Genomic DNA, 24,777 nt, shown 5'->3' with positions numbered 1-24,777 from the left:
TGAGTCATTACTGTGTGCACTACCCAATATGCGAGACCTCAGCATACACATAGTATATTTTGCATGCCCATGTGTGAAGTGACTTACCTGAGAATCCAGGTGTTGATTCAACCAACTCGATTACTGCACTTGTTTCTAGTTGATAGCACTCTCTCACGAATTAGACGAGGTGGCTGCACATAAGCCGTCATTTCCAATTTTAATGTATTTGTGCTGTATGTCTTTTACGTTGTGCTTTATCTTTTCAGCTTATATACCTGACAGTGGGAACCGTAAGTATAGCTATACCTCCGCACCACAGAACACCTTAGAATGTGTGCTGATAATTTCATTTGGTCACAAAATATGTTGATGCACTTCACTTTTCTTGGTCCTGAAGAAAGCCTTAGTACCTAAGTTGAGGCTCAAATTAGGGGTGGGCGGAATTTGTGTAGTCGCGCTGCGCAAAGCTCCGCAAAACGGTAAAAAATCCCAGCGAGCACGCAAAAGTTCCGCTAACACACCGAATTGCTTGTTCCGCCAGTTCGCGATGCTTTTTTCCTGTTCACGAACGCTGTTTGCGTGCTCGGGGGAGAAATATCTTATGAACACGCATTTTGAAAGCGCAGACAATCAAAAAATTCCGTGAAGCCGCGGATCGTGGAATTTTTGGCAATTCCGCTTTCTGCCCGGAACGCGAAATTACCCAAATTCCGCAAATTCCGCGAGTGGGACTGAATTTACCACCCAGGCATAGCTCAAACATGTCGACCATTCTATGGGTATAAGGAATACTAACCACATCTTCATAATATCTCGAGAATAAAACTGTGCTAGAGGACCGTAGAGGTACTTTGAAACTGCACTAAAACCACCCGTTCAAACAAAAAACGACCAGCTCCGCTGTAACTCAGGCATCGCAGCACAGCTGGGTTGCATTTGGCAGCCCAGCTGGGAACCCTATGATGAAGCATGACACCAACTAGTTTGGTCGGTGAGGGTTCCTCTTTAAAACCTATTGTTTTTTTCCCTATTCCTGTGCATGGCATTGAGTCAACCTTATATCTAGATTCCTATATCGGGTCCGTCCACTCTGCTGTTGATCTAGTAAAGAATAATACCTGATTAGTCACGTTGGCTAATTATGTGTTTTTGTAATAATGCTCTTTTCCCATTATTAGGAATTTCATTAACGACACCAGAGGAAATAGGCCAAACCAGGACTCACAAAATGTATTTCAATGAAACAAAATGAAGAGTAGCTTGTCAAGGTCAGGGCCTATTAATCGCCGTTTTTTAATTTGATTTTTAAACCATCTATTGAATGAAGCGTTTTTTTTAGAAAGTTTAAACCATTACCTTTTTCATGCTAGAATCAAACAGTGGGTTTTATACATGTTGTCACTGGAAGTCTTTTGACATTTTTCACAAAATAATCTTTGAAACACAAATACAATTTTTCGCATCTCCTGTGCCGATATGAGTTATATTTTACTAAAATGAAAATAATAATTGGGGGCAAACTCTAAGACATAAACAGATTACGTTTCTCAGTGCTTTTCTTCTGAAACAAAAAGTCAGCTTTTACAAACTAGGCAAACAAATCCTCCAGACATCACACGCCTGTTCAGCCATCTCGTTATTGTGCACTATAAACTTCACACAAACAAGTAATTGATCTTTCTATGCCCTGGGCCAACAATCTGTGCATTCTATTATCTAACACTAAACAAACAATAAAATGTAGACTCTGAACATCTGAGCACACAAAACACTCATTAGTATTTGGCAGTTGTCAATGAAGTCCTAAAACAAGTGCATTACAATACCTGAGGAATGCAGAAGCATGCCTTTTGACCATAAATGCTAGCTCCGGATCACAGCAACCATTTCTTGTTCACAGCTGAAAACAAGAAAAGAAACAAACTTGTAAAAAGTATTAAAGCAAAACTTTCTGGTTCGTTTTATGTGTGTTAAGAGTGGATTAAACAATTAGCAGAGAGACCATTTCCATTTTGTGGGGATTTGACTCATTCAAATTCTATTTCAATTCCGAATCAGGCCACATTTTAAGATTCATTACATTTACGGTTGTATCCTAAAAAAAAGACAAATGTTTGATGGAAGTAGGCCACAGCACCTGATGTTTTGTGAAATTAGAGGCAGTTCTTTTTATTCTTACGAATATACTACCAGATGTTAGGCAAATAGTTAAAAATTCATTACTTATGAATTCAGCAACAACTAAAAATCAGTTCATGTCACGCAATTTCCCAGGGTTCACCGAAAGTATCTGCAGTGCCAGTCTCACGTTATTAGGCTAGGTGAGCTGTGCCTGGCTTCTGACATTCTCTAAATAGAGGATAAACAGAGTCAAACACCTCTCACAAAGCAACACTGTGGATCCTTAGGGCTGCTTAGCTTGAAAAACAAGGTACATTTCAGAAACTATTTGTTAAGTACGGTGTGCAATGAACAGCATTACGTTCCTAACCATCTGTAACTGAAACGCAGCATTTAAAAAACACAAAATCACAAAAATGTATAAAATGCATTCAGTGATCATCAGTGGGTTCAAGGATAATGGTCCACACTCAGTTACAAGCTGTTCATATATGTTTTTTTTTCTTCTTCAGATCTTGACCTGCAGTTTTGATTTATTTTTAATATCTTTAAGGTAGTCCTAAATAGGTACTCTAGTGGCCTCTAGATTCGGCTTTGGTGTCCCTGGGTAGGGGAGAGACCTTAACACACCGTAAACACATGCAGTGGCGGCTCCACTGCTATTTAAGCAGGTCACAAAAGAAAACGAAAATGATAATAACAGGAGATTATTATCATTTTATTTTTCTATGCGGCACTCAGAGCCAGGTGGGGTGGGGCTGGGCTCCGTGACGCCAAGCAGAGTGAGGAGTGATTTGCACTCCTACCAGTGCACACAACTGTGTGGCTGGCCCTCTAGGGTTGGTCAAACTGTCATGCGCACTTGGCATGTTCTCCATTGGCTTAGGTACACAGCTTCGTGGAGAACATACCCAGCTTCCCCAGGCACTGCCTGAGCATCCAAACAGGATGCTCTAACCAATCAAGATGCTGCTTATGCAGCGTCCTGATTGACTGGGAGAGCCCGGCAGATTGAGTGCTTCCAATGCTGTAGCAGACTTGAAGAGGACGGAGGAGAGGTGGAGGTGAAGAAAAAGGTACGTTTATTTTTTTAATATTTTTTAAAAAAAATCCATTTCCACCCCCTCCACCTGCCTCACCACCCCATTCTGAGGCAGCCGCCATTGCTCATGTGGTTTCTCTCCAGTGAGTAGCCTCTCTGGGCGACATTACTATTGGATATGGGTGATAGTCCTGATTAGCGAAGGGTTATAAAATAGTTGTACATCAGGGGAGATGCCTTTTGACCACCAAATGACAATACAGGTGACCAGCCCTTGACCCCCAGGATTGGGGCCCACTCCTTAATCAACAGATTCCCTTGTAATCTCTGGAATGACTATGAAAGCAATTCGGAATGTGAACGCCTGAATGCCTGGGAACTAAGGGGGTGATTGCAGACTCTACTGTGTCACTTGTAGGCTTTCCCTGTGAGTTAACATAATACCTCCTTTGTGAAAGAGCAGGAAAAATGGAGGGAGAATGCTGCACAAATGAAAAGAACGCAGTTAGCCCAACCCCACCCCTTAGTCCTCAGGCTACCGAGGGTGTTACCTGCTTGTTTGCATATTCATGGCAACACCTGTGCATGCTGAAAGTCCACAGACATCTGCTCTGACTAGAAGCACCCTCGCCTTCCAGCAGGTTCGACTATGCCTCTAAAGCCAGCCATAACCTGATTGAACATTTCTATTGTGGTTCGTTGCACTGGGCTTGTAGAAGATAGACTGAAACTATAACCTGGAGCCTGCTCCAGCTCCGGAAAGATCTTACTCCCACCTAAAGCGCCACAGACCGCGGATCAGTGCTTAAATGTATGTTGGAGCTGTATGCCGCCCATATGGCTAGGGCCAGGGGCGTAGCTTCAGCAGGAGTGTTGGGTGTGTTACATCCCCCTAATAAATGCATTTTTCTGATGAATAGTTGGGTACATGTGCTTTCAGTCGGGTATTGTGAGATGCCAGTCCGATTTCACCAGTCATTTTTAAATACACACAAAAAACATACTCTTCCTCTCTGTTTTGAAAGTGCTCATAAATATTGTTTATTTCACAAAATATTGTGTTTTCTCTCTTAGTTCTCCGACTAATTTGCATTCCTCTCCTTTTCCACTGCCCCTTAGGAGCATGATTTTCACCTTAGAACTCTCACCTACCAATTCTTTCTCCGGCCTGCTACTCTACCGCCCCCCTGATCCCTTAGGTCAGTTTCTTAACTCACTTCCCTCTTTTGTTGCTGATTTAGCCCTAACCCCTGCTAATTTCACAATACTAGGTGTTCTTAATATCCATCTGAATGACCCCTCCACCCATATGGCAAAAGACCTACTAGCTAGCCTCTCAGCGCTTCAAATTGTGCAGAATGGCTTTGCCCCCACGCACGTCAAGGGTCATCTCCTTGATCCGGTGCTCATCAATGACCAGGCTCTCTCAGTCGGCTCCCCCATCACTCTCCCCTGGACTGATCATTTACTAGTTCCCTTGGTTTGGGAAACTGCAGTCTCTCCTCCTTCGCAGAGTTTTACTCCGTGGCTGGAAAGGAAATGGGCAAATTTGTCCTCTAGCCGGTGGTCTACAACTTTAGCTGCCACTACTCCCTCTGCTGATCTGGATCCAGAAAGGGCAAATAGCAATTTAAATTTCTGGGTCCAAAACTCACTGGATACACTACTCCAAAAAAAGCTTTCCTGTAAGAAACCCAAACAAAAGCTGGCACCTTGGCTCTCCCCCAAATTAAGAGAACGTAAACAAACACTGAGGAAACTTGAAAGGAGTTGGAGACAGAACCTAGCAGACGAAAGGAAAAATGTTTACAGAGAGGCAATAAGAAAATATAAGGTGTCAATTAAAATCGCTCAATCCTCATTTTACGAGAAGATTAGTGCAGCTGCGAACTCACCCAAAGAAATCTTTCGTATTGTCGGATCTCTCACTACCATACCACACAAAGCCCCCAACTCAGACGATGCACAAGTCCGTTGTGATAATTTGGCGAAATATTTCCATCAAAAGATTCACTTGATATCCCAATCCTTCATTCCCCTTCAGAGTGGGTCTGCAGCCTCCAGCAGCAAGAGTTCCTTGTCCAAACCACAGTGTTAACTAGCCGAGTTTCCACTGTAGATGAGGTGACGCTGAACACACTCCTCTCTAAGGTCACCTCTGGTTCACCTATGGACCCGGCTCCTCCGCAACATCTCACTCTAGTCACAGAAGCCATCTGCCCAGTAATTCTGAAGACCCTAAATGCCTCTATCACCACGGGAAAGGTACCCTCAGCCTGGAAATATGCCCAGGTCAGAGCCCTCTTGAAAAAACCAAGCCTAGATACCTTCAACCTGGCCAATTACTGACCCACTTCTCTTCTTCCCTGGCTGAGTAAGCTGACTGAGAGACACATAAACTCTACTCTAGTCCACTACCTGGAGTCAAACAATCGACTCCATGAGTCCCAGACAGGGTTTTGTCCTAAATTTCGGACAGAGACTGCCTTACTGGCAGTAACAGAAGACGCCATGAGATTGGTAGACCAGAGCGGCTCAGAAGCAATCATCTTGCTGGATCTCAGTGCCGCTTTTGACATTGTTGATCATACCATCTTGCTTGAGCGTTTAAACAATCTTGGCGTGACGCACATGGCTCTCACTTGGCTCCAGTCCTTTTAAAGGATCTATTCTTTCACGTCACTGAGGATACTGTATATCTAACCAATGGCCTCTTAGCTTTGTGGTCCCCCAGGGCTCCTCCCTGAGCCCCATACTTTTTAACACCTATATGGCTCCATTGGCAGTGATAGTACTTCCATTCTGCATTCATATCATCACCTATGAAGATGATACCCAACTGGTGGTGGCATTAAACCACCTGGAGGGTTCATCTTGTGCTCTAGGCACTTGCTCAGAGGTGGTAGCCGAATGGATGGAACTATCTCATCTTAAGCTAAATGGGGACAAGACATAACTAATGTTCCTGGACAAATCACCCTCACCCCCTTGACACTATCCTGGCTGACCTGTCTTGGCACCATGCCTGTTCCAAAGGAGAAAATTAAGAGCCTTGGCATATGGCTTGACAGTTCCCTCTGCTTCAACCATCAAGCCACCAAGCTCTCAGCTACATGCTTTGGCCTCATGAGGATGCTAAGGAAAATCCTACCTCTACTCCCCTTTCAGGCAACTAGGATCTTGGTGCAAGCCCTTATCGTGTCCCGTCTAGATTATGGGAACGCCCTATCTTTGGGCGCCCCTCTTGCTACTGTCAAAAAACTTCAAGTGATCCAGAATTGCGCGGGCTACCTACTCCTCCAGATCCCTCAGAGACAGTCTGCGAGCCCCGCACTGAGGACACTTCACTGGCTTCCCATCCAGTCTAGAATACGTTTCAAGGCCATGTGCCTTGCCCATGGAGCTATTCAGAAACTGGACCGGACATTATCCATCCTCTGGTGTACCCCTACCTTCCTTCCAGGAGTCTTCGCTTCAGCGATGCCTTCCTTGCTTTTACGAGGAGGGTTCGAAGATCCAGATGGGGCAGACGTTCCTTCTCTTTAAATGCTTCCAACCTCTGGAACTCTCTTCCCCCTACTCTCCATAGCGAATCCAATTTACGAATCTTCCGTAAATTGCTTAAAACCCACCTTTTTGGGGCCACTCGTTAACTTGCTGTGCTCTCTTTCTGCCTGGTCCTAAGCGCTACGAGGCCTCAGAGTAGCTATGCGCTATAGAAAACCTATTTCATTCATTCATTCATATGCCAGCCTGATTGTCGACAAATCTGAAGGCCAACCCCCAATCTTACAGATCAAGCTACGTCCCTTGCTAGGACCAAGCTGTCCTGCTCTCGGTACTCGCTTACCTGGGTGGAAATGATCAAGGAGCCTGAGGGGTCTAAAGAAACTAGCCCAGAGTACCAAGAGCTCTGTGAACCCATGAATGAAGCAAAGATAAACAGGCTAAATTCAGAAGGGTAGGGTCATAAGCAACAGTGATAACATCATTTACATAACAAGTGTAAAATTCACATGAGAATTCTCCATCAATAGAAATGCCATCTCTATGAAAGGTACACAATTGCTGCTTTCTGGATGCTTATATATTACCAATCATATATGGGGAGAGGAAGTAGCCTTACGGCTAGAGCGGTCGACCTCGAAGCTGGGGAACCGGGTTCCAGTCTCGGCAACGATGCTCAACATCCTGTGATTCTGGGCAAATCACTTAATCTCCCCGTGCCTAAAAAACCAAATGAATGTGTCCTTCTGTAACGAAACTGGTGCTCATGTAAAGCGCTCTGATACCCGATTCGGGTCTAGTTCGCGCTATATAAAACTCTCAAAAAAATAAATATATATAAATAAGTATATATAAATCAAGCTCCAAGGGCCTACAAGCAAAACTATTCTCAGAACCTTTCCAGCCAAATGTATTTCGTTGCATTCCAAAGTAGGTAGCATTGTTGCTTTAACATATGATATTATTGCTTTACTTGTAGGGCTCAAAAATGTTTTTGGCAGTGAAGAATTTTTTTTTCACCGAAAGGTGAGCCTGTATACAATGAACCATCAAAACTATTTTAAAACGTGACAAACACCATCATCACACTTGACAACAACAATCGCCTACCTCCTCCCCGTGCATTTGAGCCAATGTTCTCAACCTTGAAAGTCTCTGCTGTGGCATCACCCAGTACCTACTATCTTAGCAGATACTATATTTTAGTCGAGGCGGGGGCAGAAAGTCGACAGATGACGGACTAGGAAAAAACGAAATACATAAATAAAACCTATTCTGTCGTCTGTCGATTTCCCCCACCCCCTGCCACGGTCCACCGCGCTTATCTGCACCATCCGCGACTGGTAGTTTCATGTCACCAGAGTAACAGAAAATTACTTCAGTTACTCAGGGTGTCTTAGTCTACCCTCTTCGCAAGATGTTCCTCAATGTTCCTTCCTGTTTATCTTATGCTGAGTAAGACTAACATTCCCGTTCATGTCATTTTCATCTCTAATGATGGATGCAACGTTTAATTCTCTGACCTCTTCACTTCCCATGTGGCGGCTTTTAAGCAACCCCTTCATCATGTCCTTGTACTTGCATGATCACCCTCACAGGGAAGGGCGTTGTCTCAGCACATTAAAGCATTTGTTTAATCGGTACTTCCTAAATGGTCGTGGCCACTAATCTTTGCAAGGTAAAGTTGCTATTTATTCCATGAAGTCACAAGAACAGCAGGTTTATGATGCATAAATAAAGCTGAATATGACAGTAACTATAAAGATTTTACATTTTTCCCTACAATTTTTGGAACTCATTAACTTCCACTCATTAACACACATCTTCTGCAACCACCAGTTAAGTTTTACCTAATATGCAATTCTACATGCATGATCACAACTAGGAGGCTACGAAGGCCAGCTACTCTTCCCTGGAAGTTTACTAAGCACATGGACATACATTACAAACTTTTCACCCACGCCAAGTGTCCAAAATTCTCAACGCTAATAAAAATCATGGAAATCTCAAAGAGCACCATATGGTTACTATGGAGGATGGCAAAAGCAGCAAATGGACAAAAAGCATGGGCCCATAACCTGATGTACATTGTCCAACTTAGCTGTAGACACAGCAGCTAGGGTCTGAAACAAGGAGGAAAAAAAACATTTCATTTTGGGAGTGTAGTAGGGTCATTGCCGTAAATAAAAAGAACATAGACTTTCATAGACTTCCTAGTTATATCTTTCAGTTAATATCCTTAATGGGCTGCCCTCAGAGCACAGCCCCTATCCAGTGTTTTTCTATTATACTCTTCAACACAAAAAGAGTTGAAAGCCAGACCTGTCACAGGGAGCCATAGACTTGCTGAAGAGGATACAGCATTCTATCCTCACCAGAGAAGCTTTGTGGACAAGGCTTCGAGCCACATATTCAGTGGGCAGAGGTAGTTTTTAGGGGTGGGGGTAACTTGCATACGTTGCTGTAGTGTAAATGCAAAAGTACAGCAAAACTATGTGACATTATGCATAATTATATGAATAACATATCTCAGCATTTACTTAAGTTTCTTAGCGCAAAATGCACCCTTGCGTCCAAAATGAAACAGAGGATGCATTTTGCAGTCAGAAAATTGTACTAAATGGAACAGAAATTACTCAAGCGGGTTTAATCGTGTAGTTCTCGGATTTTTTGCAACCCAAGAGTAATGCAAAATGACCAAAATTACTTCAATTACTCCAGCAAAATTAAAACTTCACCCAGAAGTAGTCATCTTTCACTGGAGAAATTGGAGGAGCAGACAAAATGAGAAATATAAATGAGAAAGAATGTAATATGTGTGAGACTTGGTGACTAATACACTAAAAATCTGCTACAAACATTGGCTTATAGCTATTAGAAAACATAACAGTGGGAAAAGGAAGGCAGACATCATAGTCCTCCATTGATAGATGTCATCATACTAAGGAAATGAATATTCTCTAACTTTCCCTCTAAAGTCAAGAAAACTAAGGGAAGAATTAGAAGAAACAGTGACATGAATCTAAAAGAGTCAAAGGATAATTCATAAATAAACAGGAATTCCTGAAGAAACGATGTGAACCAAAAACAGTTGCTGTACTGTCTAATTTGTGAAGGATACATGAAGAGACTATTGTTTTAACAGTGTCAACGAGGATTGTGAGAAATTGTTTTTTGATTAAGGGGGTAAAAAACCTTCTCAAGCAACAACCACAAGCCATGCCAGCGAGAACTACAAACGTCACTAAATTAACCTGTGTTTTACCATCTTGTTACTTGGCTCAAAAACAGTCAGGCATACCTTTAGAGGCACTGTGGCAAGTATTTATGCAGCACACAAACAGTAATAGAGTGAAAAACACAAAACAAGAAAAATCCCAAATCAATTTAGAAAAAAAGTGTACATTTTAAGAAATAAATTGAGACCAAAGCAACATGTACCCAATTGGTAGAACCGGAGATACACAATTTTAAAGGTTGATTAAAAATAGCACCAAGAAGCAGAAACCGCTTACTGTGGGTATCTGGTTGCTCTAGACTAGGACAAAGTCACAAGTTCACGCCGACCGAGATGGAGTGCGGGCCGTATACAGGAACCAGGTTAGCCCTGCTACTACAGTTACCTTCTCAAAGTCAGGAGCGCAGAGTTCACAACTTCAGGATTTCACAGGAGGAGGTTGGCTGATGCCAGCCAAGGGTCCAAGACTAGGGGAGGCACCTCTTGAGGATCAAGAACTCACTTCTGCAGAGGCCAGCAGGGCTCAGGCATTTCTGGTTGTATATACAGGCAGATCCAGGCAAGGCCGGTTGTAGCAGGTCAGCTGGGTAGTTTCAGGGAAGTCTTTGGAGCTTGTTGTGCCACTGTAACTCAGAACAGGAAGTCATTCTACTGACCCTTGGAGTTATTATGGTAGTTATGGGTTCAAAGAGATGGTCCTCTCTCCTTCAAACAGCAAGGCAGGTCTCCAGTAGTAGGGTAGTCCTCTGAAGAACAAGACAGGCCTCAATCAGTATGGCAATCCTCTGAAGAACAAGGCAGGCCTCAAGTATCATTGCAGTCCTCTTTTAGCAGCAGGGCAGTCCTCCGAAAAGCTGGGCAGGTCTTAGGCAGCAGGGCAGTCATCTGGAGTAAAAAGCAGGCCTTCTGTAGTCGACCATAGGTCCAAGAGTGAACTGTAGAGTTGGTCTGAGGGTCTACTATTCTTACCTGATCCAGCTTTGAAGTAGAAGAAAAGTCTGGAGTATCCCCCCCCCACGAATGGTTCTGGAATTTTCTTACTCCCTGCTCTGCTCACAAGACGCCTGGGGAGACAAAAGCCAGGTGCAAAGTTATTTTTATGTGTGCTGAGGCAGCTCCTCTGAAATCAGCCTCTCTCATTCTGGCAGATGACCCAGCTACACCCAGTTGCTATTAGTCACTTTCTAGGCCCAATCATTCCTGGAGGGGGAGCAATTGACAAGCCCAGGCAGCAAGAAATTCCCTGAAGGCCTTAGAATGTTTAGGGCAGAAACATTTCAACTTTCTAAATTTGACACTTTCAAAATGTATTCCAAAATCCACTTTTACTGTTGAAAAAGATTTTAAGTTACACTTAATTTGAGTCCAAATAGGATATTCCTACCTGCTCCCAATGAAACAGTATCACTTAATAATGGTTATAGGGTAACCCAATGTTATCCTATAGGGGAGGTGGGCCTTGCAGTATTGAAAAACGAATTTGAGAGTTTTCACTACCAGGACATGTAAAACTTAAAAGTACATGGCCAGCTTTTTAGAGTTACTGCATCCTGCCCTATGGGCTGTCTGTGGCTTACCCTTGAAGTGACTTATATGTATTAAGAAAGATGGTTCAGACCTGCCAAGATTTTTATTTTGCCAAATCGAAATGGCAGTTTAAAAGTGCACACAGGCTGCAATGGCAAGACTGAGACACATTTTAAAGAGCTACTTAAGTGGATGGCACAATAGGTGTTGCAGGCCCACTAGTAGTGTTTAATTCATAGGCCCTGGGTGCATGTAGTACCACTTTACTAGAATCTCATAAGTAAATTAAATTTGACAATTGGGTGTACGCCAATTTTACTATGTTTAAAGCAGACAACACAACCATTTTAGCACTCGTTGGAAAAATGAGTTCAGAAAACTGGAGCGGTGGAGGCAAAACAGTTTGAGGGGACCGTGCAGAGAAGGCAAAGTCCAACAAGGATGTTGGGGTGAATTTTGTGAATATTGAGTTCTTAATATCGGGCAGCCGTGATTGTGGTGGGTACACGGAAATGCAGGCATATTAATAGATCAAAATGCACATCAACATTTCTGTCTGATGATGTTTGCATAAGAATGGCTGGACGAAATAGCATATAAATAATAATTTGTGCAGATTCTGAGTCGGCAGAAAGGCATATGATTGGCGATTAAATCAGAAGTGGAAGATTTGTATGTCATACATTTAAAATAAAAAAGCAATATGAGAAAAACATGTTGGAGTCTAAGTCAGTCGAATTCCTTTGTGAGGATCTATATAATTAAATTAGTGACAATTAAAAGTAGATTAAGCACCTATTCGTATTTCCATACACAAATTGTGTGCCTTTTTGATTAGAAGAATGATATCAAAGATGGGTGTAACCACTGCAGAACACTCAGTCACAGTTTCTTAACGCAACATTTTATTTTGTGAGACTAAAAATAAATTGTGATAATAAATTATAATAATATTAATAGAAGCAGCAGTAGCATTTAAAAGTTTTATATAACACATAGGGCCTTAGAGCCCTTACAGCCCTTACAGCACTTCACAAAGAGCAGAGACCGTAACAGTAAGAATAGGTAATAAACAAAAGTCTTCTAGGCAGCAGCAATATGGATCCAAAGGGTTTTCATAGATGGAGTACCAATTACCAGCATATACAAGAATATAAAGAATATACTAAATGGAGTATTTACAATTGCTGTGCCAATCACAACTGGTTATGGTGCAGCAGGGGCCCTTTGTCAAGGGCAAGCTACAGACCTGGAGATGAAGGGAAGGACAGATCTAGGTAACTTAGAAGCAAACTAATGACGGTTGATAGGTAAAAAAGAAATGTTGATTGAATATATGTTCCATCTCTCTTTTGAGGGAGGTAAAAAGTAGTACAGTTGGCGAAAGGGATGGTATCCTAGACTTTGTTACCAGCCATAATGTTTTTTTTTATTTGTCGATATCTTCTTGGGTTTTGAGACCAATTGTGACATCATTCATTGAGTGGCCTTTTAGATCAATCAATCAATCAATCAAGGGGCTTATAAAGTGCACTACTCACCCGTGAGGGTCTCAAGGCACTAGGGGGAGAGGTGCAGCTCTGGGTCAGTCGAAAACCCAGGTCTTGAGGTCCTTCCTGAAAATGTGCAGGGTCGGGGAGCGTCTGATGTTCACGGTGAACTCGCTCCAGGTCTTGGCTGCGATGTAGGAGAAGGCTCTGGCGCTTGCTCTGTTTCTGCGGATGCGGGGGATCTCTGCCAGGGCGAGGTCGGCGGAGCGGAGGTTCCTCCTGGGTACGTTGAAGGAGACTCTCTCATTGAGGTATTCAGGTCCGATGTTGTGGAGGGATTTGTAGGCGTGGGTGAGGAGTTTGAAATTAACCCTCTTCTCGACGGGTAGCCAGTGGAGATCTCGTAGGTGTTGGCTCATGTGTTCGTGACCCGGAGTCCCGAGGACTTATATAAAAAGAAAAATCAAATAGAAAACTAGAATGACGCCCATAGAATTCTTCTTAGTACTGTGTGCTTACCATAAGAAACTCTACCCATCATAGAACTCTGCTTGAGATATCTGTAAAAACAATAAAAAAGGCATTGTCTGTTCTATTAATTGTAGCTGCTGTGAAATACCTCTGACACACATCCCTCAGATGTAATTAGAAGTATATTTTATTCCTAAAATCAGCAATTAAAAGACATTCAAATTGGTTGCATGCTGTTACATGTATTTTCCCAGTGTATTATAATCAGAGTTCTCTCTTCCTTCTTGCTTTCTATTTGTTGATCAATGCACTTGTTTGGAAGATTTTAGAGGAAATAATGTTTAACCCTCATACGCCCTTAACAAGTTCTCAAATTCAATAAAAGGTTAATATAGGCCATTAATGTTGCATTATGTAGCAGGTAAAAAGAACTATATAACAAATGTTATTTAAAATATTGTGCATGCTTTCCTTTGCACAGCATTTATTTGAATAATTTCCGTAATCGTATCTGACATTCCCCCTTGTGTTGCTAAGTTTTCATTTACTCTATTGCTTCACGTAGGATATTCAATTTCTTCCTAAAGAGAAACTACCGACTGACTGGCCTGCAAATCAAATCAAGAAGGGATGCAAGATAAATCGCATTTACATATAATTAACCTGATACGAGCTGGGATTTCCATAGAACACGCAAAGAACTAATCATCAAGCACACCTTCACAGGTTAATAAGGTATTTACAGGAAATTCTGTAATTTGGTCACGGCATCTTTAAGAAAAATAATTAATTAGTCATAGTAAATATTAATCATGGGAGTACATAGCGAAAAAGCTAAGCGGTGCTTCAAAAATCCTACAGCTGTTATTTATTTCACAGCAGGGAACACAAAGCAACAGAGTGCGACTAATGCGCCCCATTAAGGTCAATGTGTTCAATTGGGGCAGATTGGAGTGTCTAATTCATTAGAACTTATAGCAACCTGGGAAATGGGTGAAATTGAATTGAATTTGCTTATCTACCTTGCACTGTTCCTGGCGAGTGTAGGATATAGTTCGATAAATAAAATGTATGCTGACTTGCTTGCAACTCTTTCTCACAAGGTGAAGATCAATGTTTAATGTTTTTCGCAGAAAGCAGGGGTCAGATGACATTGGAGAGGTTTAACCACTTGAGGAGGAAAAAAGTGTAAATATAAGGAAAATATACATCTAGTAAAACTATAAAACCACAAATTAGAGACACCTTCCCTCCATTGATCATTCAGGTATAGGCTAATCACCTCCAAATCGGTGATTGGTCTACAGCGGTAATGGGTACATTCTGCTTTACTCATAAAGGGGCTGATTCACAAAAGTATTTATAAGTATGGAAAGTAGTACTTTCTTATGCACTCTTACATGCTTATGCGAATCAGCCCCAAAACATCCAACTCCCAATTAGAAAAAATGCAAAAGGGCACAGTCCTTTCTATTTCTACGAATTGTATATGAACATTCCCTAAATACTCCCATTTAAAATGTTCTGGGGCCAATTCCTAAAGGCATGTAAGTGTGCGTAAAAGAGTACTACAGGAGTACTATTTTACTTGCTTGAAAATGACTTTGAGGTTAGGCCCCTTTGTCTTTTCTGCATCACTAGTTTGACCTCCAGTTGTTTAATAATCATAAGGATGATCACACTACATTAGTGCTAATCAAAATACACACTTTACCTTCCATCAAAAACCACCACAAGGTAAACAAAACTCAGCAACATTTAAGAACTTTTTAATGTTGGAACACTCAGACAAAATGTATAGACGTGAATTCTAATGATATTTAATGTAGGCTGCATTTGCGGAATGTCACACATCAGCAAATAAACTGTTTAAGGCAAAGACAAATCAAACAGCATCAAAATGGCTGCCGCTTGTATAGAAGATCAAGACAATTAAATCTGTTCTATTTTTAATGCACGTGAAGAAAAGGTGGCCATCTGTAGTGGAGCAATTTTCAAGGGACCATGCCAGAGAGAAGGTTACAGTGACAGCAGTAGGACAGGTGGTTGGGCACCATTAACAAGAGGCTGGCAAAGCAGTGCCACTGCAGAGCTGACAAAAAGGAACTACTGTGGATACTGGCAGCTTGTTCTACAAAAGGTCTGCCTAACCTCAGAGACGGTAATGGCATTATGATTGCAATTATTTTCCGGGAAGCGTAAAAGCAAGCAAACATTTAGATAAATACTCGAGAAAGGAACAATCAAGAGTGTAAATTATTTTTAACGCTGAATTTTATGCAGATTTAATAGCGCACTGCGTCAATTCTCCTATTTAATTATAAAGTATTACTTTTTTTACCGACTGCAAAAGAATAATAACTTGTAATGTGATTTCACACTTCCGACTTTTGTAGCATTTCAAGTAAGGCAGGGCGTTTAATTTATGCTCTTGCCTTTTTTGCAATATTGGCTGCTTTTACATAACTAATGCAATGCAATCTTTGGCCTGTGATAGAGTGTTTTTGAGAAAAATAAACATGGGTCATGAAACACTACTGGGCAATATTCGATATGTGTATTCAATTTATAAAAAAAAAAGAAACTGGAAACCTCCCACCTCAGCAGACTGCCAGGTCTTAAGCTGCTTCCTGAAAGTCAGGTAGCTAGTGTCGATTCGTAGGGTTATCAGAACATTATTCCACAGTCTTGGTCCAACACAGCAAAAATAGAGCTTCCTCTCCAGTGCTTAATTTGAGTTGGTGGTTTCCGGTGCTCAGCACCAGCACTTTTCATGAGTACCAGTTATGGATACATTCATTTACGGGGAGATTACGTGATGTACCAAGAATCACAGGATTTTGAGCCGATGATGACTTGAACCTGGTTCCCCTGCTCTGAATTCCGCAGCTCTGGCCATTACGCCACATCCTCTCCCCACTTTCATGGTTAGTAGTTGGTTCTGTTTTAGGCACCGCTAACTGCACAAATTGGCTGGTACATGCTGTCTCCTGACGAGCGCGCTGGCACTTATTTATTTACAAATTAACCAGTGTTGCAGAAGTGTGGCTCACTGGTTAGAGGAGGCAGACCCTGAAGCTGAGGTCAGACCCGGGACCAGGGTTCAATTCCCGACGCGGCAGGGTCTTGAGCCCAAATATCCCCGGACTCGATAATTCTCGTTTCGGTGCCTACTCGAATCACGGGTTCACACTCTGCAGCTCTGGGCATTAGCCTGCTTAATCTCCACTATGCCCCCCCCCCCCCCGCGGCGGGATGCCTGGCTTTCACCTTGGGGATGCCCATTACGGGTATCTCACAGGGAAAAAGCCAGGACGGGTTCCCAAGGCAAGCGCCGAGATGCCTGCGGGTAATCGAGCGCTATATAAGAACGCATAATAATAATAATAATAATAATAATAATAATAACTGTTCCTCCCCACCTAATTAACTTAAAGTGCAGTATAGTCACAGGACAAAGCTCAGATGATGTCAGGCCATAGGACTCTAGAAGAAAATTAAGAATAGGAGGACCGGTATTATTATAGACGAGGTGATCAAATCACAAAGCCTTCAATTAAATGCGCTTCTCAAAAGGAAACCAATGCAGAATTCAGAGCTAGTTAGTGACAGAGTGGTATTTAGGTAGATTGATTTAGGTAAATGGAGGTTCAGTTGTCAAATGTCCAAAAATATTTTCTGTCTATAAATCTTTGTTAGGAAGCAAAAAACATTTTAAAATTAATAACCAACCATACCAGTGTGGGCTATTCCCCTCCATGCTCCATTAAGCCACACTCTTATGTTTTGAATACACATGTTGGGCTAATGTGAAAGCAAATGACAAAAAACGGTCAGGAGGTGGCCCTTATGCATTACTCCTTTAACAACTGCTCTATTCATATTACCTCTCCGGACAGTGTCAGAATCGGTGGGGTACGTATCTAATTATTTAAGAGGGCTCTGGAATATGCTGGAGAAGATCCCGTCAGCTCCACTTGGGTTGCAGCAAATGAAAAGAAGTGTTCCGGCTTCCTTTTGTTCTATCAGCTGTCATGCACACATCACAGATGGTTAATCAATGGAAGTGCTCAGTATTTAATTCCCTGCCCTGGCCTTCCTGGGCTCAGAGGCAGTCTATTGCCTTCTGAACTGAAGTTTTTAACTTTAATGGATACGGATGGGTATTGCAGCCAGGGCCGGACTGGGAACCACAACCGGCCCTGGCAAAGTGCTCGGCCAGCCCCCTCCTCCCACATGGGGGTGTTGGAGGTGCCGCCAAGGTCTTTGCCGGCGCCGGTTTTCGGCGAATTTTGGTACAGGGCCGATTTTGCAGCTATGCTGCAAAAATGGCCCTGTAATAAAAACGGCCCCCAGGGGCCCAAAACCGGCCCCCACCCTTGCGGCGCACCGGGGGATTGCCCGGTGCCCGCTATGGCCAGTACGGCCCTGATTGCAGCTAAGGTGGTATGTTTAGTGGCAAAGCTAGTTTTAAATAAGCATGGGATGATCCTGTGCCCTCAGATTTTTCAGAAATGACTCAAAGTACTTGGGTTGGTGTCCTACTCTGTGAGAGAGTCTGCCTGTCTCTGTAAAAAATATATGCAAGAACCCAGGTAACCAGTGGTTTCCTGGAGACAGAGTGCTAAAACAAGCTTATTTTGAGCCAGTTCTGTCCGGCTCAGGCATCCCAAAGTACATTTTTATAAAGTTAGTGTTCCAAGGTGACCAAATTATCTATAAAGCTGGGTTTTATAACATTGCCAAAGGTTATTTTCCTTGTCAGGTGTTACAGTCATTCGTTTAAACTGCAAACCAGCTAACATATAGTGATGCTCTTATAAAATATATATTTTGTCATGTATCTAGAAAGTATAAATACACAGTGTACAACACATATGACATTTAACTTCCACACCACTGATGTAATGTGTGCACCATCTATTATGGCCTCAAAGAAACAATAAATAGACCAATTGGCTGAAACCCATTTTACTAAGAACAATTTAGGACCAGTGCACACCATACCAGTAAAAATAGGGAAGAGGAAAAGACAACACATTTGGGATGACCGTGCAGAAAAGGCAAATTTGTTAAACTATCTATATTTCAAGTTTGTCAATGTTTATGAGCTGAAATATCAAAATATGTCCATGCCTGGGCTACACAATGGACCATATCTTTCAGCTCCCTCGTCCATGTTAAGGACCTCAGCGATATGCAATCTCAGTTATCTTGGTTCCCTCTTCAAAGAAATGCTTACCTCAGCAATATAAAACCATTTTGTTGTTTATTTGATGTCAGATAAATCATCCATAGGAGCCAGTTTAAATTTTGTGTATGCAGGGTTTGTTTTGTAGATGGTGTGGGCCTGGGGCAAAACTTAGGTGTTCTTTGTCAGCGCATGTCACTGAACAAATGTGAACTCTCTGTATCATTGGCATTGGTGATCAGATAATGTGAGCACCATATGTTTGATCTAGGGAGCACAATTGTCAAGGGTCTATCTTGAAGATATGGCAAGATTTTAATTAAGATTTCTGTCTGGGCAGCATAGTTTCACATAGGTCATCTCCTTAACATTATTCCTTTTTCTTTAGTTTTTATTGCCAAATGTGTAGGATACCTTCATGATTTTAAGCTATCATCATGTTACATCTGTGTCTATTGTACAGGATATTTTCTTAAAAAGAAACAACGCTAAGACATCTGGCAGGGGCAACAAGTAAAGTCTAATTTACAGAAACTGCTAAATGGTGCTAGCCCTGTAGCTTTTATCATAGAGTGCCAATTGTTTCAAATTTTATAGATTCAGCTTTACAAAAAAAGCCATACAATAATAAAACATCCAATACTGAATGCAGATAAAAAGCCCGGCTTGTGGAATCGCTATAGTTCATTTCCCTGATGATGCAAGAAGCTGTAAGCTAAGAGAACACTCCCAGGCACAAGACATAAATAAGTTAAAACAGGGGTGTGAGTCTCACACATAGCGGTAAAATCATAAAAAGAATCTCAAATAACTAATACATAGTATTGAATCAAAATAACAAACTGATAATAGTTAATTTAGAAATCCTTAAAACCACATCAAATCAGGGTTAAGTGAAGAAGAGGCTGTCTTGAGAGACTAAGGGGATATTCACAAGGACTTATCTCCGATTTATCTCCACCTTAACGCATCAAAAGTGGAGATAGATTTAACAACCCATTCACAAGCTGGTGCAAACTTCGCCAGTATTCCCGCGATAACTGCCCCAAAATTTATCTCCACGGTGGGCACCACCAACTAATGCTAATGAGATGCAGAGTAAGCGTTCCCGTGCAAAAACACACAAAAAAACCACAACACCACTTTCACAATAAACTGCCAGATCTGCAATGTGAACCAAAAACAGGCGATAAGCCGAGGTAGCAGCAGAGAATTATCACCTGCATTTTGCTGGTGTTAAGCAGGACGACTACCCGCAGCATGAAATGGAGCCCAGCCAAGAGTCACACCTGAATACCCACAGATGCCATGGAGACAATGATCATGCAGCTCTGATACCCATGAGGGCCACAACAATCCCCGCCACCACCCCCAGCCCGCCCATGCCCCCCTTCCGGACATACACATACTGTTCATGACACAAGAGCCCCAAAAAGTGCATGATGACGCACATTTCCAAAATAAATACACATTGTGTGGCCAGATGAACGAGAAACAGTCACAAAGCATTGAAGTAACAACCATAAACTTTATTGAAATACAACACAAAACACCAATACGGAAGACTCCTGTCGGGTTCGTCAGGGACAATCTCGACGTCACAGCCTGGAAAAGAAAGCACAACATCAGGACGTGTGTCATGCGCACAACTAAGGAGAGAGGCACAGAGAAACAGAGAAGGAAAGTAAGCCAGAGAGAGAAAGAGAGGGAAGGAAAGGAAGGGAGAGAGAGCAAGACACCGCCGCCCATGCGCAAACAGGCCCCACTGTTCACCTGCTGCCACTGGTGTGTCCACGAATAGACAAATACGTGCCCGTGAAAATTCCAGGCCCCGGTCCCGCCTCCATGGCATGGTCCACATCATGTGGACCCTTTCTGCGACCCAGCAGGTCCCACACATGACGCTGAGTCCTGAGTCATCAATGGCGGAGACCACATCAGTGCATACGTCATCAACGCTGGCTGCACACCCACTCAGCTATTTCAGTGCCACAAACCCGGTGTAATGTCAATCAGCGCCACGTGGTGGTAGGCCTGTGACGGTCACAAGGCTTCGGGTGCCACTAACCCTGTGCAATGCCAGTCAGCGCCACTTGGTGATAGACCCGTGACGGCCGCAAGGCTTTGTGTGCCACTAACCCTGTGCAACGCCAGTTAGCGCCACGTGGTGGTAGGTCCATGACGGCCGCAAGGCTTCGGGAGTCACTAACCTTGTGCGCATCAATTCATGGGCCCTTTATGATTGAAAACCTGAGAGCGTCCATCATCCAGGAACCACCTGCAGAGGGGAATGTGATGTTGTCTGCCCCTTATATTTGCGGGGTCACATGGCCTGTGATGCCTTTGCCGGATGGGTGTGGTGTGTTTGCAAACCTGCCTTCAGGGAGTGGCCGTAACCTGCTGACAACTAGACCAGTGACCTGCACACCACCAGCAAGTACGCCTGCGACAGTTGGCTATGTGGGCCCCCCTCGGAGCGTAAGCGGACTGGTTTGGCCTGATGTACGCCGGACCAGCGCAGGGCTTGCAACAATGACTCTGGGGCTCTGGGCGTGGTTCAGTCCATGTCCAGACAAGGAAGTGACTAATGCGTGTGGCCCTGTTGCAGTGTTCAAGGCACCCGAACACAATAGGGAATGTAGCACACTGTGACTGGCAGTCCACTAGATGAGCATCATTGACGTAAGCGATATCACTGTCCCTACATTCATCCACACATTCATACATGAATGATTAAAGACATGACACAGCAGTGCATCACTGGATGTTTATTGCACATCCAGTGGAGTTTGCCAAGCACACTACACAATATGGGCCCGTGGAGGGTCCGCCAGAGTCCATCCGGGGATAACAAGTACTGCAGAAGAGGAAGGATACAGTCTGCAATCTGGTCGCTGTGTCATTTTTTCATCAAACAGGATATGGCAGTCCATGTTGCGTTCAAGGTGAGTGAAGCGGAGTGTATCGAGGGTCAGTGGAAGTTAATGGGGCCATGTGCGGCACCAAGCAGAAACAGGCCAGGTGGCAGAAATTAATGCTATTGCTTCCTTCTAAACACAATCCCATCCACGTCCTCGTCCTTAGATGTGTGCTCTGCCCCACCTGTGGGCGTTGCAGTACCGGCTGTGGCACTGTGTGCCCCTGACACATCAGGGGCCGGAGGAGGATGGTCGGCCACACTGTGTGGCAGTAACACATCAGGTGCCGGAGTGGATACGCCTTCCGCACTGTGAGGCACTGACACACCATGGGGCGGAGATATGGATGATGTGGGGGCAGCAGCATTCATCAGCGCCACACCTTGTGGCAGCAATGCCATGATGAGGATCTGCAGGGCATGGTAGATCCCAGCTACATTATGCTGATGTGCAGCGGTGGCTGCCATCCTTTCCACCTCCATCTGCACCAAGACCTCCATGAGCCTCCGAATGTGTGCCAGCTCACGGCTGGGATCGCTGGAGCCAGTCTGAGCAGACAGGTGTTCTTCTCTCCATGTCATGACTTTAGCAATGTCAGTCAGGGCTCGTTGGAGACCATGGAGTGGGCCGTGGGTGTCCGTTAGGGACTGGAGCTGTTCCCTGCTGGGACCTAGACACCCATGGATGGCGTCCAGTTTGGTAGCCATGAGGCTGAACCCCACCCGCACCTGCTCTGCTGTCTCCCTCTGGCCCTCTAGCACACAGCGTTGGAAGGCCATGTGTTGTTCCTGGGGGCATTGGAAACTGCCGGGCTGTGGGTGCCTCCTGCTGGGTGGTTTAGGTAGTGGCTGGGGTCTCCTCGATGCAGCCGGGCTGCCCTGATCATGGAGGTGAGTTGCGGATGATGTCAATGATGTCTTAGAGGGATTGGGTGTCGATGCTGGGGGTGCCCTCCTCGTCATCAGTGAAGAGTGGCTGGGACTGCTGTGCAGGAGTTGTTGACAGTGCTTCTGCAATGTGAAGGGGAGATGGTGTATTACAATGTGTCCACATGTATGTAGCTGCATGGTACATGTTGGCATTCAGACAGCATGGCGTTGTACATTGTGACAGTCTGTAGATCAGGGCCATGACCCAGAGTCATTGTGGATGTACACTGTGCTCTGGTTGATTGTGCATGTGTGCCATTGTGGCCATCTCCACCCGTCCCCCCAGTACCTGGTGGTCACTCACCCTGTTGCGGTTGTGTTCTGTCTTGTCAAGCAGTGTCCGGTCCCCCAACTCCGGCCACAGTCTCCACACTGATGACTGTCGACACCAGCTCCTCCATGTCATCCAGCACGAGCTGTGGCACTGGGCACCCACCTCCAGTCTGCATTGATGCCTTCTGGTTGGCTGCGAGTTTCTCCTTGGTCTTGCACTTGATGTCAATTCATCGACACTTGGCCTTATCCATTGACCTCTTGTGCTCTCCAACGTCATTCACCTTGTCCACAATGTCCTGCCATATTGCATTTTTGGTGGCCAATGACACGTTGGAGGTGACGAACAGTTGTTGATGATGTTTCATCACCTCCGTGGCCAGGATCCTGTTTTCCTGAGGACAGAACTTCGACTTCCTATTCTTCTTGTCCTTGCCCTTCCCTGTCCCTGAGGTCCCAGGCTGGTCATCCAGGGTGCTTGTGGGGTTGCATTCATCCTCTACGCCTGCTCCGGCTGCCTCCATGGTGCTTGTGTGGCGGTCAGTTTGTGTTTGGGAGTGTTTTTTCTATTTTTCTATTGATTTTTCCCACCTGCCATGTGTGTATTGCAGGCCTGGCGCTGCTTATCGCTGATTTCCTCATCACGCTTTTGCACATTGCATGTTTTTTCGCGTTGAGGTTTGTGTTTTTAGCTCCGTCGAGGTGGTTGTATTGCGGACATTGGCCGCAGTTTCGGCAGACTATCGGATGGTACCGCCTTGTGGTGAATTCCACATTGACACTGTTTTTTTTCCCATGATAGGATGCGTTAGCATTTTTTGGTGACGGTTAGCTCACGTTCTTGTGAAAATACCCCTAAGAGCATTCAATGCTAATAGAAATCAACTATAGTGGCAATTGTTTTGAATCTTCTCAAGATTCACTACTTCAGGAATTACTGTCAATATCGTACATATTCTGTAGTAGATATTAAGTCTTATGCTAATCTACATTGCTTTTCTGCATGTATTTTAACACAGAGGTGTTTCTAGGGATGGGATGTCTGCTTATCAATAGGTAGCATACCCACATAACTTGATGAATCCACACAAATCCACTAAAAAACTCAGTGTTCAATTTTCTTTGGTTCACACAGCGATTATGTTTTATGTATGATGATGGAAGTAAAAGAGCACTTTCCACTAGCTTTGTGTTGTTATTCATGCTACTAATGATCTGAAGGCAATGTGCAACATATGTTCTTGTGCTGCACTGTATATGTGTCTTCATGAATACAAGCACAAATGTTCCAACCATCATTGATCCAGAATGGAAACTGCCATGCTGGAAATTAACTTAAAAGGCCACTATTGTGGATATCAACCCACAAATCTGGAATTGTTCATGATAATGTTGATTGATAACCCCAAGTAAATGAAAAAGGGAAGAACCATTTAGTATTACCAATTTGAGAACACAATGAATACAGTAATGTGTGCTGAAGAGTTTTTAATCTGAAAAATTATATGGAAGAAAAAATCGCTAGCATTTGTGAAGACCTTAAATCCTATATCAAGAACTATTAACCTCAGGAAAAGCCACTTTAACCTCGCTGATCAGACAGGAGCCTTTTAGATTTGCATTCCTATATGGTACTACAATATTATCCATGTGTTCTGGTGTATCTAAATGAGCAGAATGGAATTTTTCTTTGCTAAAAGCATACATATTAGATTGTCAGGGTTTTAGTATAATGATGAAACAGTTTATTATTTTTTGGCTATTCTAATTACAAATGGATTGAATTAAATAGGTATTTTGTGTTGGCAGGTATGTTGCGTTTCTATTATCAAATAAAGAAAAATAAATAAAGATAAAGACTGATGTAGTTCATGAATTTGCACTGTGAATGTGGAGAGACAGTTCTATAATCAGATAGAACTTTTGGTTTATTTATTTCAGAACAAGTTTGAATTTGGGGCTTGACTACTTAGGGCATGATTTAAATTTCAGCGGATGGGTTACTCTATCACAACAGTGACGGATAGCTCATTCACCAAAATATAAATCCCATAAAGTATTATGGGATTTATATTTCAGCGGACGGGC

The sequence above is a fragment of the Lissotriton helveticus genome, chromosome 1_2 (assembly GCF_964261635.1).
Source record: "Lissotriton helveticus chromosome 1_2, aLisHel1.1, whole genome shotgun sequence".
In the NCBI taxonomy this organism is placed as follows: Eukaryota; Metazoa; Chordata; class Amphibia; order Caudata; family Salamandridae; genus Lissotriton; species Lissotriton helveticus.
The sequence above is the reverse complement of the archived record's forward strand: the minus strand, read 5'-3'. Positions refer to the sequence as shown.